This window comes from Lonchura striata, chromosome 10 (genome assembly GCF_050655825.1).
Source record: "Lonchura striata isolate lonStrDom1 chromosome 10, ASM5065582v1, whole genome shotgun sequence".
Taxonomy (NCBI): Eukaryota; Metazoa; Chordata; class Aves; order Passeriformes; family Estrildidae; genus Lonchura; species Lonchura striata.
In genome coordinates, this window is record NC_140712.1 from 9,290,080 (window position 1) to 9,306,340 (window position 16,261).

The following is a 16,261-nucleotide window of genomic DNA, read 5'->3' on the forward strand; positions in this document are numbered from 1 at the left end:
GCAGCTGCACCTTGAGGTACCTTTGTCCTGCGAGCAGACCTAGAGGAGAAAACCATGAAAGTCTCACTTATCTGTTTATCTAGCTTGCAGCAGTCTGATGCCTTCTGCCACCTTTACTGATAATGGTCCCTTTGAAGTTGAATACAAGTGTGAATTAATGGTTTTGTAAAGACTGGATTCCAGAACAGGTCATAAATTACCTTGTTAGACAAAGGCTTCTGGGGAACAATATTGCCATACAGGCCCTCCCTGTGTCATTATCCTGATGCATTTCTAGCATGGCAAATAATTGACCAGAATGATATGCTGACTAGTTCCCCAGTCAAGCTTTGAAAGTTGTTTGTGTAAACTCTTCTAGCAAGAACAGCAAATTACATACCTATAGCAAATTCTCATCATTGCTCTTAAAATGAGTCTTGAGGCCAAGTGACAGGCAATATTCTGAAGCCAAAGAAAATTAGGATCTTTATTTCCTTGAAGTAGCATTTGTTTAATTTGCTGCTGTTTCTTCTTAAAAACAAAAACATTTTGAAATGCCAAATGCCTTTTCCAGACCTTCCAGGATGTGAGAGTAAACAGCAAAAGGACTCAGCAGAAGTAGTGAATACATATTTCAGATACGCACAAGTGGGCCAGATCTGAAGATTGCCTGCTTTAGGGAGAGCAAAGATCTGATCTGCTCCTCAGTGAAGCTCCAAGTCAGGTAGCAAGGCATTCCACAGTCAAGAGGTCTGTTTGAAATTGATGGCTGTCCTTGATGTTCTTCTGCTTTATTGAACTCAAGCAAAAAGGGAGTTAGCCTTCAGAGTGTAAAGCAGGTGGGGTTTTTGTGTAGAGAGATGCTTAAAGTAGTTTATCCTCTCTATTTAAATGTTACAGGGATGTCTAACAAGACAAAACAAAAACACCCAAAAAAACCCCACCAACAAAAACCCCACAACTGCTTTCCTTAGATAATAAGGACTTCTGTGGTGGAGGGAGACAGAAACCTGTCATAATCCTGATGCCTGTGGGATTTGTACCATGGCTTCCTTATTCCTGCTCTGGTCTGTGAGTCAGCTTTCTCAGGAAGACCTCATTCCCTATGATCTATCACTTTTAAAAGTTGCCAGTTACTTTATTTTTTTAAGTCCCCTTTAGATATGTAATTATGATTTTACTACCTAAAAAAATAATTTGACTCCTGTCTGCTTCACAGAGAATTCCAGATTTGAAAAACAGACACAGAGACCCATGGTCTTTTGAGCACCTGAATTTCATACTGGTTGTCCCTCATGATCTGAACTTCCCCGGGCAGTTGTGATTCTACATTAAATTGTTAAATATACTTAGATACACTTGTCTGTAGCAGAGCACAAAGGGATTCTTTCAAGAGAAAATTATATTGCATCATCTCTTAATCATAGTATTTTTATGTTAGATTTACTTAAGCTTACATTCATATATATCTATAATTATTTGTAAATATTTATAGTTGGCTATTAATATAGACTGATTAAATTATGTTCCTGTTTTAGGCCAAAACATAATTTAGGACAATGTTGCAATTCTGGTGGGGTTTGGGGCTTTTTTTGTTTTCTGAAGTGCACAATGCTCACTTTGCAAAGTGGACAGACTGGAATCCTCTGTTTAGGTGGTGTGAAAGGATTTGTATAAAAATTCACAGTTGCTTTGTAACCAAAGTTTGCCTTCTTCCCTCTCTTCCTTGAGTCTGCAATGCTGGCAGGATTCTCTCGTCATCTGCTACTAAAAAGTGGCAAAAAAATTTGGTTGGAAATTACACTTAGTTCATCTGTGGTAAAATACATGTTGAATTTTTCTGTTCCATTTTTCCTTCCTTATTGACTTGCTTGCTGGAAATGGTGACTGCACTAACTGAGGGCTGCTACCCTTTGTTTCTGGCTGGCATCTTAATGTGCTGTTACTTAGTAAGAAATGACTGAACCTTGTCTGGATAACTCTTCTTCCTGAGGGTTGAAAAGGAGCTGTGGTGTGAAGAGAAAAGTAAATAGACAAATAATGGAGTAATCCCGAATACAGATATACTAGGATGTGTGAAAACACTTTCTATAGATGTTCCAAAAAATTCCTATTGAATTATTCTCACTCACTGGCTAAATAGGTGGCTGTCCAGCTTAAAAATCTTTCAAAGCCTTTCTGAGGCATTGCTTTGGATTGCTCCTGTGACAGCACTTTTTGAAGTCCCAGAATAAGGTATGTCTTGATGTAAGACACACAGTAAGAAATTTGAAAAAAATAGATTGCATCAATTCCCTTTGACAGTCTGGTTTCTGTCCACTCCATATGGATTTTGACAGATAATTAGCAGGGCAGATACAGTACATTTGAGGAGCAAAGGCTCTTATAACCCGTGGACAGCTAGTTTGCCATAAAAGCCAGATTATGCTGTTAAAAGAAACTGCAAAAAGTTATATTGCTAGAACTTTGACACTTCTGAAAAGAGATCATAGAAAAAGGTTGAATTGGCTTTAAGGCAGGACCTAACAAATGGCTATGCAGTGGTACAGTGTGTGGGATGAAGTGGTAACCTTGTTATTTTATCTAAGAAAAGACTGACTATTCAGAAACAGCATAGGACATTGTTGACATTAGAACAATTAGGAGAGGGTGACACAATTGAAATGCAAAGTACCAGTAAACCTCGTATTGAAGTGTTTGTTCCCTTCAGTGAAGCTTAAAAGATTTTTAAATGCTGGATCTGTGGAATCATTTGCTGTTAGCTTTTATCTTGAATGCATTTTCTTAATTTACTTTCTTTTTTTGTCTGACACTAATGCTGTGATCTGTGGTAGACAAAATACAGAGCACAAATACTGTGACTCACAATCCTGAGTCAACAAATTTCTATCTTTAGAGACTGTCTTCAGTGAGAGACACTTCGCTGAATGCCAGTGACTGGAACCCAGCTGCTGTGGTCACCTTGAGCCATCAGCAGAGTCACTTCAGCTCTACAGGGCTTTCTTGTAGTATCAGAGACAGTGTTTCAGGAGGGAGTGGTTTTATTTTTCATGTTTCTCCCGCATCCAGAGGGAGGATTCACAAAGCAGGTTGTCCTGTTCGTCACATAAATGTAGTAGGTCTTCCTTTGTGTCATGTTTGAGGGACGAGTGGCGACATATTTTCAGTGAAAGACTTTCTGGAAATAACCTAGGTCCTCTAGGATGACCTTAAAAGTAAAATACAATTGTGCCAAATTGAGATTCAAATTTTTCAAATTATTGCAATGTGAAAGTGCGATTCTTAAAAATTTTGTGTAGATTTTATTTTTTTTTTGTGACTTAAAATGCAAATATTTTGAAGTAGTTAAATTTGGATTTTGTTAATTTTCAATTTGACAAAGGATTTAAAAAATCTATTATAGCTTAAGAAAAATTGATGTTCAATGCTTCCACTCTGTGTGCTGCAAGTCCAAAGAACTGTTACACAAACACAGACTGACAAGTTACAAGAAGAAAGAGAAATAATAAAATTATTGAGACTGAATGTGCCAGGGAATGCAAGAGATTGTGCTCACTCCTCTAATTGGGGCACAGCATTGTTGATTAGTCAGAGCAGAGGAGAATCAGATCTCTGAGCTCAATTAAGTTCAAGCCCCAGACAGGCCTATCTGGAAAATGCCCCAGCAACTGCAACCTCCCTCAAGGCGTGGAGTCAGGCTTAGCTGATATCCAGCAAGCATTTTAAAGGGTCCATCAGGGAGCTGTACAGCCCCTCTGTGTTGTGTTTGTGTCAATGAATAGTTAAAGTTTTTACCATAAAATTATTGTTCTTCAAATTTACTGTGTGATAATGACAGATTTAATTTTTTTCTAAGTGCTGCTGCGTTGTTTGAGCTTGCAAATCACTGCAGGTATTAAGGAGGTAAAACTGAGGTCAAGTCAAGTGTTATTGATGTTTGACATCATTTTTGCTAGAAAGTTAGGGAAGAACTTCTAGTATGCCATCCCAATTTTTGTATGATGAATGTCAGTAATAATGAGACTGAATGACTGAAGCCATGTAGCCTTGTCAATACACGCCAGACACATATAGTTTGTTTTATTACAGATATGGGCTTTGATCTTTTCTATGTTTGAAGACTTGATTAGGCCCATCTTGTTAAAGACATAGCACATGAAAGCTGGGAATTGGTTCCTTAAATAGCAAAGCTCTTGAGAAAGAGCTCCTCAAATTAAAGAGCAGAAAACACCTCCTAAGGGCTGTGTAAACCTTCCCACACTCAGTATGAAATATATCTGCAGATGTTTCTGTGCCAGAATGGTGTTTCTTCCCCAGTCTTTCAGTGGTGCTCAGAATTCTGGATTTGGCTGTCGAGGAGTTCTTTCCTGAGGCAACCTGCACACACCTGTCTGTGTCCTGAAGGAAAAGGTGTTTGTGTGTGCTCTGGGTGATGATGCAGAGGATGGACGTGGGCTGGCAAAATAGACTAGGGCAGAGTCTGAACAGCTACACTGAAAAATATTGTTGCACATACTTTCTCCTTAGGTCTCTATTAGTAAGTATGACTTGAGTTCAAAACTTTTTGGCACTTGGTCCTGGTTATCTCTGTTAGAAAAGGAGTCATGTAGTGTTTCATAGTGTTTCTCCTCTGTGGGTGTATTCCATCCTGGCAAAACATAGGCAAGATATTGCTGGTGAGTACTGAACAGGAGGCCACATTAAGATGTAGCTTAATGCTGTTCCCAAATATTCCATTTATTTAATGTTAACAGTATTTCCTTTTTTGGTCTGGGCCCTTTCAATATGAGACAGAAATAAATTTACATGTAGAATAAGGAATAATTGTTAGTTTGAAGATATAATTTCTGTATTTATAAAAAAAGGCTTTATTATCACACTTTTCTGTTGTTACTTTTCCTGTTGCTTGGTTACCAGGTCATAGAGAAAACTACATTTTGAAGAGAATGTAAGTTAATTATCAGCTATTCCTAAATCTGCAATCCAGATTTTCTATGTTTTACATTCTCTCAATAGCAGCAAAAAGGAATAAAATATTTTATTTCTGCTCCCCACCCTGCCAAGAAAGTGGGCACAATGTAATGGTCACCCTTGCCTGCAGCAGTTCTTACAGAACTCTTGGATAAATATTTCCTAGCAGCTGCTTGTGAAGTAGTTTTAGAATGGCTTTCTGTGGAAGTAGCCAGGAGCCTTCCTGCCTCACTTTTCTCCAAGCCACATTTCAGTGTGTGCTGTGGTGGTGACAATCATTGTAGAATCAGATGAAGTCTGTGTCTGTTATGGTAATTTGTGTCTTATTTTTCATCTCAGCAACAATTCTGTGGTACTGCTGACCCTCTTGTTACTTGGTTCTATCAAGTAACCTTCAACTTGACTGAAACATCCAGGTCTTGCAATTTTTGTGGAGCCTGAGTTTACACAGCCAGCCTTGTGCATGGTGGCAGCTCTTGGGGCAGGTGCCCCTCTCTGAGCCACGGGAGTGCTCATCCTGACCCAGCAGGATGTGGGAGCTCGGGCAGTGCTCTGCATCCACCAGGTGGGTCTGGCACTGCTGCAGCTTTCATCACTGATGGGCCTGCTTTGAATGAGAGGGTGACATTTCATCACATTATGTTGTGTGTTTTGCTGGGGTGCTATGTTTGCATAGGATGCTATGCAGATTTATTTATTTTAATAGTGCAATCTGTGCCGTCCACTAGTTTAGATAGAAGAAGGTTTTGACTGGAAGGTTTGAGATTTGATTATGAGGTTCAGGTTATATTTTTAATCCCATGTCTATTAATCCTGCTTCTTGAATTTTTGGCTTTTCATACACACAACTCCTATGGAAATAAGAGCAAGAAGTTAATTATTTTCTTTAGACAAGAGGAACAACTTGGTTCCTCCACAGGAAATACAAAGTAGTTGAAGCACCTGTGTGAAGAATAGATAGGCAAGGAGTAGAAATAAACAAAGAAACAAATCATCATTTGATTTTAATCACTGAATCACTACCCAGCAAAAACATTTGAAGTATCCACTCTAAAATCCTAAGGCATTTAATATTTGCTGGGAGTCTTCATTTTCTTGAAAATGAAAGAAATCCTCTTGAAAATATCACGGTTATGAAAATTTAATTTAGACAGAGCAATTTGTCACTAGCTAAATACTCATTAAAACTTTAGTACACACCCATGCGTAAATTCAGTTAATCTGCACTTGCCTTGGAGCTCTGGGGATTTCATTGCAACTTGTGCTCTTTGATGAGGGTGGTGAGATTGGAGCTGTTCAGTTGTTTGCAGGACTCCTGACTGATGTCAGCTCTTTGGGAAAGTCTTTTAGATGCTGTAGTTTTAAGGTTTTTAAGAGTCTCTTTTCCTCTGGCCTTAGGGGCAGGGGTTTCGTTTTCAGTGTGCATTGAGCGGAGATTTGTAGCATTTGAACATTTAATGTTTAACATCATGTACATTTGTAGAGAGCTTTTATTTGTAGTCTTGCATTGAGGACAATTTGTTTACCAAGGACGGTGATGTGGTGGAAAATAACTGTGTACTAGGTGACATTTTTCTGTGAATGTTCGGTGATTTGTGAGGAATTTCTATTTTCCTATTAGTATCAGCAGTGAGGGATGTAGTAAAAGGGAAAGAAGCCAGCTTAATTTAAACTGTGTGTTTGAATAAATGTTTGCCCACAGGAGCACAAATATTTCTTACTTTTCTGGTCTAATTTTTTTATATATTCAAAACTCAGGGTCTTCCTGCATCATTAGTTTTATATCTATTTACAAACAATAAAAATCTTCATTTGAAAGAGGTTTGTGGTAATGAATTTTGAAAACCATGTTATTCTTTTTAATAAACAGGAATATAAAAGCTCTTGAAGTAAGACACTGCAATCACTGCATAATTACAGTGGAGGAGTTGCCCTCCTACACACCCTCCAGCCTAGGTAGGACTCAGATTCCAGAACCTTGCTGACTATTTCTTTGGTAAAGGCATGCAAAGTATTAGGTATGTCACTTCATCAGTTTGGATTGCTAGCCTAGGGTTGTTTAAAAGCAGGTGCTAAGAATAGGTACATCAGTAAAATGCTCTGTGATGAGAGTGATTTATGATGGGAGGCTTGAGCAAAAAAAGGAAAATTATCTCAAGTCAGATGAACAAAGGGTGGCTGTAATTAAGCATGTATTAAACACGAGCACTACAGACTCTCAGCCAGTGACTTGGAGTTTGCTGTCTTCCACTGGTACTACTCTGCACTGGCTGCTTGTATTAAATCCACACAAAGGAGCACATTCTGTGTTCCTATCTGGCTTTTCATAATGATCAAACTGGAATGACCTTTAAAAAGCCAGATAATATTTTATTTACCTTTTTTCTCCCATTTACTGCTAAATGTTAATGAAGGTAAGAGATTCAAATTCTTGCAAATAAAGCATTTTAATTGACTTAAGTGTAACCATAACAGTAAATTTGCTACTTTACATGGAAAAGCTTTTTGGTATTGTTGAAACGCTCTTGTACAGTCCTTTTATCATCATAGACTCAGAAATTAGAAGCAAACATTTCCTTTGTTTCCAGTGACAGGGGATTTGAGAATGTTTTGAGGATAGCTTTCCCCAAGACTGGTTGCTGTGATCTAGTGCTGGTCAAGTGCTCCCCCTTGATACCTCCACTTCAGCCCTTGTTACTTTCCAGTATTCACCATCTGCACTTAGTCCTAACAATGGTTACAGTGGCCAAGATTTCTGCTCAGCTTTTCAGGCTACCTGTTCATTTAGGACAAGCTAAGTATTCTCTATTGTCTAGCAGTGTTGTCCAGCAGTGTCGCTGAGTTTGGCCTGGTATTTCACCTAGTCTGAACTTAATTGCATCAGTGCTTTAAGATAAAAGAGCATTTTATTGCTGTATTCCTGTTAAATGGAAACAGATCAAAACTCTCATTCTCTTCCTAGGAAATTTCCTCCAAGCAACTGGGGTGCTAAAGTTCCCATCCCTCCATGTGGGCTGGGGGATGCTCCTCACAGCTGCAGTAACCCTTTGGCCTTGAGTGTTAAGAGGATGGGGGGAATTAGATGGTGGAATTACAAAGTTTGATGTTGCCTTCTAAAGCAGAACTGCCTCAAAGCAATGGTGCTGAGAGCATCCTCCACTCTGTGAGCAGCCTTGTCCAAATTTGCCTAAAAACCAGGTTGAAAAGAGTAGTGGTCCAGGTACTAGTGAGACCCTCTGTACATGACAGTGCAGGAGCAGACTTGCTGCCACAGTCCCAGCAGCAGCCAGTTTTTCTTGACAGACCTTTCCAGGTGAACAAGCTCTGTGAGACTCACAGCCTTTGCTCCTTGAGCCTTGGGGATCCTGGGGCTGTCTGTATCAGACATGTTCTGTGTGAGAAAGAACAAGCTGCTTGGAACAAACCTCTAGAGATTCATATAAGAATATTTCTCCTGTTCAGGAGAAATTCTTTCCCCCTGTTCATTCTTTTCCCCTGGAGGCAGGAGGGCAGTTCAGAATTGGTGTTGCTGAGGCTACCTTGAGCATGGGGCAGTCTCACAGTTAAACAGATTGATATTTGACTGTGTAATTGCACACTTAGGTGTTCAAAGAGCAATATGCTGATTCAGGAAATAAAAGACCAAATAGATTTTTAACTTTAGACCCATTTTAGTTTTGCATTAGCCAAAAGCAAAACATCTACTTATAAAGGCATAACCAAGTCCTTGGAATTACAGAATCATTGAGGTGGAAAAAGACCTCTGAGATCAAGTCCAAGCTTTAACAGAACACTGACAAACCCACCATAAAATCGTGTTCCACACTGCCACCCTACATCTCTCAGTGTCTCCAGGGATGGGGACTCCATCTGGCCACACCAATCTACTCTGATTCCTGGGCAACCCTTTACAGTGCTTGACTGTGCTTTAATTCAACCCAAACCTGCCATCACACAATTTGAGTCCACTTCCTTGCTTCCTGGTACTTGGGAGAACAAGCCAACCCCTACCTGGCTCTACCCTCCTTTCAGGAGTTGGAGAGTGATAAGATCCCCCTCAAGCCCCCTTTTCCCCAAACTAAACACTCTCAAATCCCTCAGCTGCTCCTCATCAGACTTGTGCTCCAGACCCTTCCCAGCTCCATCCCACGCCTCAGTCTGGACATGCTCCAGTACCTCAATGTCCTTCTTCTCATGAGTGGCCCAGAACTGACACAGAACTCAAGGCATAGCCTCGGCAGTGCCCAGTACTGAGGGACAATCACTTGACTGATGGAGCTCCTGCTCCCTTTCAGCAGCACTTCCAGCCCCATGGGGCTCCCTGATGGATGGCCAGGTAGGGAAAAGGTCGTTCCTCCCACGGGGCACCACTCAAGGCGGATGAGAGACACGGGCCCACAAGCACAGCCAGTTGATTACACTGACCACTCGTATTTCTAGTTCTGAGTTCCATAGAAAATTTTCCACTTGGACCCCTTTGCCCCTGGTCCCATAGCAACGCAGTATTTTCAGTTATCAGGTCCTTATTACATTCTTTTGCACCAGCAATGTCCTTGTTACATCTTCTCTCATCAGAGTCACCAGACAAGATGTCTTCACTTTGGTTCTTGCCTTGAGTTTCTCTCGCACAGCTTCCACTGTACCAGGACCAAGAGGTCGGCAGCGCTACCCAGCTCAGCTTCTGTAGCTGTCTGATCTTCCACATCCCTGGCCTTGTTACACCATTGCTGGTACAGGCCAGGTGCCACTGCCCTTCTTGGCACACACCCACCAAGAGCACACACATCACTTTAAATACTGAGCTCCAAGACTAAGAGTTGTGTAGTGAAGCAGGTCGTAGACACAGACTTCTAAAACAAGGCTTGGGATGTGTCATTTGACACTGACAAGTAAACACAGGAAGATTTTTTTCTAATTTTGCAACGAGAACTGTTGTTAGACAAGTAAAACTGTTTCATCCCAACACTGACTGAGCTGAAGATATAGGGATTTTATTCTCAAATTATTCTGGGCCTGGTGGAACCCAGAGCCACCTTTTCCAGCAGCTCTGATTTATGGCTTGTTATTAGAGGAGAATTGGCGTAAAGAGTTAGGATCCTCTGTTGTCTTTGTGTCACACAGCCCAAGGGTCCTGAAACCAGCAAAATTCAGACTGGGGTTTTACACTCCTTACACAGCTCCAGGTAGTGGAAGAATTTGCCCTTAGAAGAATTTACTTTGCTGCCAGCATGTGAGATGCTTCCACAGACTGTGTGTGGCTCAGAAGTAGGATCTGTGCTCAGCCTCATTTCCTTCATTCTTTCACTGGAGTGGTGCTGTGTTTGCTACGCTGCACTGACTGCTGTGAATGGCATCAAAGCTTTGCTGCACTTCTGGGTTGTGCCTTTTTCTCTTTTTTCCTTCTTAAAAATTGTTACAAAAAGTAGCACAGCATATGGGAGGAGAGGAGGGGTTGACTGGGTAATATTTTTACCAGTATATAAGGTGCACATTCTAATTTTAGTTTTTTATAGAGAGCTTTTCCAAGTACAGTGGGAGTTCTCTACAGGGCAGATAAATCTCTTTGTAGTTATTTTCCAGGCAATCTGATAGTTCATTGAAGATGAGCATAAAATTCTGTTCCTGACTCAGTAGGTTAATTTTATTAATATTGATAAACTGTTGGAATCTTTTTATTGTAGCAATTACACATTATTATTAAAAGAAATTATCTTCTCCATTTTATTAGGAATCAGATCTAACTTATTAATTCAAATTCAGTTGCAAGCTGATTGTATAAGTAACTAAATTTCTACTGTCCTGAAAATTGTCACATACCCAAGTCACATATTGCTGAAATTAGAATTCCAAACTTCTCTTTATTGACTTGGTATGTTTTCAATTTAAAAACCCCGCAACCTGACTTGTTTAGGAAACAATTAGTGACACAATTCAAAACCTAATTATCCTTCTTTCCTTGCACAAGTTGATTCCTTTCTACTCAGTACTTTTCTACTTTCCAGTGGAAGGACATAGAGGAATTTCTTTGCTGGGCTGAAGTCTGCAAGTGCTTTTGGGAAGCTGAGTCTTCTGAGTAGATCGCATCTGCTTATGTGTAGCTCAGAAACCCTAGTAACAACCTTCATTGACCTGAACCTAGGTAGCATTTCAGAAGAGATTCCCTCAATAAAATGTTTTTCTGTTTATGAAAATTCCTCTGAAACACATTAAATACAAATCCCTTCAAAGAAGAGACCTCTATATATTAGTAAAAAATATCCTTTTGAAAGCTCAGAGATTTACAAACCTATCTAGATCTGTCTGATACATATGAGGTTACCCCTTTTGTCACCACAGATCCTCACTTTGCCTATACACTGTCAGGAGCAGCCTGGTGAACACAGAGCTCTCAGAGATCTTGTTTAAAAAACAAAAACAAAAACAAAAAAAAAAAAAAAGAGTTTGGGAATTGTATTCCACAGAAAACAGCACTAATGATCCAGCAAGCAACATGTTTGGTCAAAGCTTTGTGGTCTCTGAGGAACCTTTGAATATGACAGTAGGCTGTACTATCATTGCAAGTGATTTAGAGAAGCTTGGGGGATTGGATGTTTTCTGTTTGCTGTGTGCAACTATTAGAAAAATAAAATTTGGCAAAAGACTGAATTTCTCAGGAGTTGTTCTGTAAGTCAGACCAAAATCAGATTGAATCCTTAGAACAAAAGCAAATGTATTTTGCATTTGAATATAAAACCTATCAAGTGGGTGGTGGGCAGAGAATGGGTAAATAAATACAAAACCTCTTAAGGGTTTCTTTCTGGGTTGGTTTCAAGAATGTCCCACAAAACAGGTTTTCATGGTTGTATGGGGCAATGTGATGCCATTCAACTTTCTTTCCTTTCTTTAGAAATTCTGAAGAAACTGTTGAAAACGGCTTCTGGGCTTTTACTAAAATAGTTTCCAGAGATGAGGAAAATGAGAGAATGCATATACAATCTTAGACAAATGATCTGCTCATATATTGAAGCCTGGATTGTAAAATGACTGCTGTGCCTTCCAGTGAATGAATATTCAGTGCTTCCCTGCTGGGTTGGCTTTTCCTATTTGAACCAGCTACAGCTCTGTGCTGTGATTCACTTGTTACCAAATTAAACTCTTTACACACGTGGGAGATCCAACTTTATAAAGTCAAATTTTTCAAGTGCTTTCTGGTCAGCCACTATGCCTGTCACAATCTTCATAACACACTGAATTAAGTTTAAAATATCATCCATGTGTGTTGTTTTCTCCTGGCTGTTGAGCAGCCCTTCTGTACATCATGCATTTTTCTGTTGACACTACATATCACTTAGCAACCCAGTGAAAGGCCCTATATGCATTGATTGCACACAATTGTCTTTATGGGGTGGAAGTGTTAAGTGAATAAACCCCCACAGGTGACCAGACGGTCATTCCTCTCATGTTGATAATCTGTTTACATCAAAATATTGTTTACTCAGCTCTCTGATCTTCAGGAATCGACACAAAGCTGAAAGAATACAGTTAACTCCCCACACTCTGACACACAAGTATGAGCTGTATTTACATTCTCAGAGATGGATAGATTAAGAAGAGAAGGATTGTTTTGTCTTTAACTCAGCTCTCCCAAATAAAGCATTAAAATGCATTTGACAGTTAACCACAGATGATAATGCAATCTTTATGCTGGGGTTCCCATCCTAATGGAGAAGTTACAAGGCTGTCACTACACCATAAAGAAAGAATCTTTCCTGCACTCTTACTGCTGTCTTTTCTGCTTTCCTCTTTGTAAATGCTGTTGCCAAATTTCCTTTGGAGAACTTTGATTGTTTACACTTATTTTTCTATACAGGGGCAATAGCTGAGCTTTTAAAACGAGCTACAGTGTTCTCTCCAGACATTTGTCCTCAACATAAAGTAGTTCAAAGAGACAAAAATTGTCTTCAATTCCACTGGTTTTGTGTACTTTTTTCTTCTGTTGTATTTGTCTTATTATAGCCTTATTAATTACTGGGGGGGTGGGGGGGGGATGGAGAGGCAAGTGTGCTGAACTGGAGAGAGACATTTCCATTGTGACAAAGATGTAACTTCTAATGCAAGTAGAGGTTTTTTTTTAAATGAAGGTTTTGAGAACTCAACAATTTAAATCACAGAGAAAAAAACCAGCATTTTTGAACCTTTTTTGCTCATTTGGACAGTTCTAAAATATTTGAATGAGAAATCCTCCCTTTTGAAAAGATTCCAAAACCACATACCCTGAAGTAGGTGAAGCAATAGAAAAATTGCAATCTTCTACTGTGAATTTTTCCCTTTTGTTGTTGTTGTTATTTGTAAAGGTCACACTGTAACAGTTGTTAAAAATACAGTAAGTGTAATTGAATTAAGGGAGTCAGTTATTGCTGCATTTTCTGTTGGGGTTTTCCCAAGTAGTTAAATATTATAGTCTGAGTCTTTATAGTCCCTTCACATAAACCTATTTTTAAAATACTCTGCTGCCAAAACACAATAAAGACTTTAACTCATAAGGCTCTGGAAATCCCTGTTACACCACATAGTAACTGCACTGGCAGCACAGTTTGACTTTTGAGCTTGGCTAGGCCACAAACATGTATGGTTTACTGCAATGTGTGTTTTCCAAAGTCAGTTGAAATCCATCTTTGCAAAGTTTGACAGATAAATGATCTGGGTTTTCACTGTTGCCCATCTAACTCCCACTGAAGTCCATGCATCCAGTCCTGGCATACTGAAAATTCCAATTTAATCAAACTGCTCTTTGGTGCAGCCCATGGAGATACAGCAATGATTCATTTGGCACATCACCTTCAGTGGAATTTCTCAGGTGAGGAAGGCAGTGGGATTTGTCCCAGTGAGAGCCAGGCTGAGCTGGGCATGGCTCTGGGATGGGGCACTGGCAAGGTGTGTGACTGCTCTGGATACAGAGCACAGGGTGATGGCCAGTGGAGGTGCCTGCAGTCCATTTCCCTCTGAATGACTTTTGGATAAAGTTTGTTTTTGTAAGCTGGAAGATCAAGCTGAGAAATTAATTTTTGGTTGAATCGCCTAAAAACCCTGTATTTCTGTATATTACCTAGAAAGGTGATTGCTGATCCTTAGTTCTGCAACTGAATGAGTAGCTTCTATAAACATTTCACTGTTAGAAGTAAGATTTTTCACAGGATTAACTTTAACAACATGGATGTTTGCTATGGATTAAAACCTTAAGTTGATGTTCTGCCATTTTGCCAGTTAAAACAAGGGAGAAAAAAATGAAGCTAAGATTATGATAGTTTCTGTGGTAATATTGTCTTTTGATACAGGCACTTTTTGATAATTAAATGAGAGCGAGACAAACTACTGTTTTCTCTTAGGATATCTTCTACATTTACAGCATGGTGTGTTTTGTGTAGTTCTTCATTAATTCAGTAATAAACCCAGTTACTTTTAAGTATCCTGTATTGCTTTCAAATATATTTTGGGGTTTTTTCTAAAATCAATTTTACTACAATATGTTGACTTCACATCTAAAAAACTTTTGATTTCATAGGAATTAACTTTGAAATGCTAGGAGCAACTTAGAAAAAATTGTGGTTTTTCTGTCTTTTAAAAAACCTATTTTTATTTCTTTGTATTGGAAAGAAGCCAGATTTAGAGCCTTATTTTCATGTGTTCAAAAGTTTGGTTGTTCAAGCCACTCAAGGCAAACATTTTCAAGGTTTTTTAAAAAAAATAATTAGTAAATGGCATTTCTTCTTAAAGAGGCAATTTTTAACATACTGTAGGTGATGTTTGCCATTCCATTCTACTCTGGTCAGTGATTGTTCTTAAAATCTTTAAATGGGGCGTGGGTTGGGGTGGAAGGGGGTGGGGGTGACAAAATTCAAGACTGAACTGTTCATAATGAAAGTATGTGGTAAAGGAGCAACAATGAAATTGCTGAACCTTTGTCTGGATTGTGCTGCTTGTGCTTGATCATAAACCCTCTCTCAACCTATAATATCTTTGTCTCCATATTTTTTCCATTCTGACAAAATTCCAGGCCTTCTAAGTCTAATGATGTTGACATATTAAAATGGTAGAGAGAATGTGAATTGAGCCCCTCCTTTTAGCTAAATGTTATATGCTTAGACTAATATTGCAATTGCCACCCACTGACATAATTTGTTTCACAGTCACAGCCTGGCAGCATGAATCAAATGTTGACATTCTAATTTCATGCACACATGGGTGTTTGGCTGAGCAGGCCTCAGCCTCTCAGCCATTCACACCATACCTGTGTAAATCAGGGAGACAAGGCCTTTTCACAGCTGCCCAAAGGGAAGTTCTACCTTCCTGCAAAGTCTGGGGCTGGATAAAGCTGCACAGCCCTGCCCTGTGCCCAGGAGCTCACACTGCTGTCATTGTACTAGAGGCTGGCCAGGCATGTTTACAGGAAAACTAACAATTAGTTGGTTTGTTGTTTGATTTTTTTTTCAGTGTGTTCAACAGATTTTTCTCATAATTCCTGTATGAAATAGATTGGTTTATTCTCAAAACTGTTTAATTATTTCTGTCTGGCTTAAAGTTGAAAGATGTCACAATTTTGCTCCTGGGGACTGATGTCCATTTATGATTGTTGCAAAGATCTTTCACCAAAGTCCTCACTCCAGGCAGCCAGTACTGGAGCTAAAATGAAATTCAGCCTCTATATGCACCTAATCTTTGAGCACACTGGCTGGAGAGAAAACCACAGCCAGATTCAGACACCCACCTGCCAGACACCATAAGGCTCAAACATCTTCTGCTTTTAGTCCCATATCTGTGTCCCTGGGAGCAGTGCAAGGCTGTCCTCGTGAAGAGGGAGAGAGGATGTGGCCTGGCTGGGGTTGAGCTGCCTGTGCCACAGGAAGGGAGAGATGTGCAGCTGGCACAGAGTGTGGTGAGCTGTGGGATGGCCAGGGAAGGGCTGTTCCTGACAGGGACTGCTGCCTCCCATGGCTTCTGTGCTCTGCCCCAGCAAAAAGCCTGGCTTCCTGTGGCCTTTGCATGGCCAGAGTGGGCTGCCCTGGGGACAGCCCTGGCTGTCTGCTCTGCCACGGAATGGACAACTTTGCCAGTTGCTCTCTCTGAAGAGACCTGCTTCCCACTTCAGTTAGTGTCAAGTGTAATCCTGAGGCTTCTTGGGATAATTGTGGCAGAGTCAGCCTCAGAAATCTAGCTTTTCACTACAAATACAGTAAAAGCTTGCAAGTATGAACACTGTGGATTTTTCTGTCTCCGTTTTGTAGTTTTGTTTCAGTTCCGTGCAAAGTGCAGTTAATTGTGGTGGAAGAGCAGA

At 39.9% G+C, this 16,261-nt stretch overlaps 1 long non-coding RNA gene across 1 annotated transcript in view; it reads left to right on the forward strand.

Annotated features, from left to right (window-relative positions):
• The window catches only part of LOC146766515 (uncharacterized), a 48,469-nt gene extending 34,789 nt beyond the window's left edge, over window positions 1–13,680 (forward strand). The window contains exon 4 of the long non-coding RNA XR_014957587.1: window positions 554–13,680. This is a non-coding gene — a long non-coding RNA (uncharacterized LOC146766515). The remainder of the gene's footprint in view (window positions 1–553) is intronic.
• Window positions 13,681–16,261: the final 2,581 nt, after the last annotated feature.